This window comes from Eriocheir sinensis, unplaced genomic scaffold, assembly GCF_024679095.1.
Source record: "Eriocheir sinensis breed Jianghai 21 unplaced genomic scaffold, ASM2467909v1 Scaffold81, whole genome shotgun sequence".
Lineage (NCBI taxonomy): Eukaryota > Metazoa > Arthropoda > Malacostraca > Decapoda > Varunidae > Eriocheir > Eriocheir sinensis.
The window spans coordinates 789,062-792,874 of NW_026112176.1; positions in this window are offsets into that span (position 1 = coordinate 789,062).

The window sequence follows — 3,813 nt, forward strand, 5'->3', positions numbered from 1 at the left end:
TTTGCCTTCTCTTTTCCGAATATTTGTCTGGCCCAGACAGTGAATTTGAGATAAATCTGACTTATTTAACCCTCTCGCGCACGATGACGCATTTCATGTCATCAAGGGTAAAAGGTTCTGGCGGACGATGACGCGAAACGCTCCATAAAAGTAAATAAAAAAATTATTAAAAATTAAGTTTTCGATGAAAGTGCGTCAAATTTGCAGTTGTTGGGATAAGTTTCTTAATAGTAACATATGGCAATCTTTCAAAGGAACGTAGATGAGGAGCTTTGAGTGATTTTTATTTGTTAGGTTACTCTGACGAGAGAATAACATTCAGTTTTCTCGGTGTAACTCGGGAACTAATAGACGTATGAGGAATTTGAAGATACCATAAGAATCCTCACTAAATTCCGCTTCGGAACATATATTCGGCTAAAAAAGTTGGCCCACAAAATTTCGAGCTAGCCGCAAATTTCTCAAGAATCAGAGGGGAATGGAACACACACACACACACACACACACACACACACACACACACTTTCCCTCTCACATCGCTCTCCCTTCCCTCCACTGACTCACTGAGGTATTTCTGGGTTGCCTTCGGTTGAGCGCTATCTTGATCTAGGGAAAAAGGTAAACTCGATGTGGCAACGTCTAAGGTCATATGACACCGAAGAGCAGGCAGAAAATATAAAGAAATGCAGGTTGAGAAAAGAAATAAGAAGAAAGTAGTTAAGAAATGAGATATAAGACATTAATTAATGCAAAATCAGAAGAAAAAAAATGAAAGTGCATCAAATTTGCAGTTGTTGGGATAAGTTTCTTAATAGTAACATATGGCAATCTTTCTAAGGAATGTAGATGATGAGCTTTGAGTGATTTTTATTTGTTAGGCCACTCTTACGAGAGAAAAAAAAATCAGTTTTCTCGGTGTAACTCGGGAACTAATAGACGTATGAGGAATTTGAAGATACCATAAGAATCCTCACTAAATTCCGCTTCGGAACATATATTCGGCTAAAAAAGTTGGCCCACAAAATTTCGAGCTAGCAGCAGATTTCTCAAGAATCAGAGGGAAATGGAACACACACACACACACACACACACACACACACACACACACATGATCCCTTTTTCACGGAAAAAGGTAAACTCGATGCGGCAACGTCTAAGGTCATATGACACCGAAGAGCAGGCAGAAAATATAAAGAAATGCAAGTTGAGAATAGAAATAAGAAGAAATAAGCTAAGAAATGAGATATAAGACATTAATTAATGAGTGATTTTTATTTGTTAGGCTACTCTGACGAGATAATTTTTTTTTAGTTTTCTCAGTGTAACTCGGGAACTAATAGACGTATGAGGAATTTGAAGATACCATAAGAATCCTCACTAAATTCCGCTTCGGAACATATATTCGGCTAAAAAAGTTGGCCCACAAAATTTCGAGCTAGCAGCAGATTTCTCAAGAATCAGAGGGGAATGGAACACACACACACACACACACACACACACACATGATCCCTTTTTCACGGAAAAAGGTAAACTCGATGCGGCAACGTCTAAGGTCATATGACATCGAAGAGCAGGCAGAAAATATAAAGAAATGCAAGTTGAGAAAAGAAATAAGAAGAAAGAAGTTAAGAAATGAGATATAAGACATTAATTAATGCAAAATCAGAAAAAAAAAGACTTGGTGCTGCAGTGTTTAGGGTTAGATGGCACCAAATAACCGGAGTAAAATTTTTTTTATATATAAGTTGAGGAAAGAAATAAGAAGAAACAAGCTGAGAAATGAGAAATAAGAAGATAATGATACAATACATCCAGCAAAAACTTAAATAATTTATCGAGTCTTACGTTCAATGGCGATTTTTTATTTTATTTTCGGACTTGCATTAGAGAGTAAATTCATATTTCATCCTGGTCATTAACCTAATGTCCTTAACCTTTTCCGTGATTATAATCTCGTGGTCATTCGAGGGTCAAAGATCTTATCTTAACCCTTCAAGTACCCCTTCTCGTCACCCCCTCCCTCCCTGCTGGGCACCCCTACTCCCGTCACCCTCTCGCTTCCGTACGCTAGTCCGAGAGGGGGTGAGGGGGGGGGGGGGGCGGGTTGGTGAAAAGGTAAAAGAGATGGGTGTGGGGGGGGTGTAGGGAGGGGGGGGGGTCCAGATACCCCCTCTTCCGTAACCCCCCCGCTGACCGCTGACCCCCCCAACCCCCACTTCCAGTCCCCCCCACTTCCAATTACCCCCACTTCCGTACATTTGTTACTACTAATATCGATAGATGATAAAAAGAGAGGCAACATGGCGGAGGAATTTAAGAAACAAAAGACTGTTAGTAAGAGGAGGGGAGTTGAAGAGTCTTATTCTATGGTAATAAGATCTTATTTTTATTCTAGGGTGGAGTGATTATCTCTAGTTTTTGGAAAAGAGAGGCTGCTGTGATCAAACAAGAGCGAGAGTAACTAAAACTAGGGTTGAAAATGTTTATACCACGTTTGATTATAGCTGCTTTTTACGGTAACTATCAAATCAAGTATGGAAAAAAAAGTAAGGATTCTCCGACAAAGTTTTCTTGATTACCTCGGCCATTTGAAACTTGGTGCAAAGTGCGTCAGAGATGAGGTAGAGAGTTTTTGTGGAAAGATTTGCGAGCGTATGGACTTCCAACGCTAAATTTCAGTTACAAAATTATAATACAAAATGCACATCATAAAAAAAGTTGATAATGTTAGTACGATGTTAGAATTAATGGAACTACTAAAATTACCACTACTACTCCTACTACTACTACTACTACTACTACAACTACTACTATAACCAACGCAACAACAACAGTAATAATACGTGACATCGACGATGATAATAATAATAATAATTACAATAATAATGATAATAATAATAATAATAATAATAATGATAATAATAATAATAATAATAATGATAATAACAACAACAATCGTATAAAAGACATTTCTAAACACGACTTGGGTACATTTCTTTGCATATAATTTTATTTTCACCTTTATAATAATCTCCATCAACACTTCCTCACCACGACAGACAAAGGACGGCAAGCAGCAATCACAGATAACGATAGCACCGCTGATTGGCACCGAGAGCCAGCAACAGCACCCAACACACTATCTCTCTGAGCGACCTAACCCAACAGTCTTCTCCGCGATGGTCAGGTTTTTCACTCGACACCTCATACAAAAGAAATTCCCTGTGCTGTGTAACTTCCTCAAAAACCTCTCACCTCTATGAACACTCTATATTATGAGAAGTTTCCTGTATAGTTTCCACGGATTTCTTACCTTTAATACCAACAGCAAATAATATATATATATATATATATATATATATATATATATATATATATATATATATATATATATATATATATATATATATATATATATATAAATATATTTATATATATATATATATATATATATATATATATAGATATATATATATATATATATATATATATCTGTTATGAACACCTAGCAAAATATTATAAGCGATATCCTATATAGTTTCCATTGATTTCATACGTTTAATAACAACACCAAATGCTGTATATAAATTTCTCTCTTTTATGAACACCCAGCAAAATATTATAAGAGATATCTCGTATAGTCTCCACAGATTTCTTACCTTTAATATCAACGTCAAATGCTATACATACATTTTTCGTAGTTTTTGTTCTTGTGTTTGGTTTTGGAAGCTTATCAACTTGTGTGGAGGTCATTAAAGTGTGTGGCTGATTACACGAATAACAATATCAATAACAATAACGGTGAACATGATG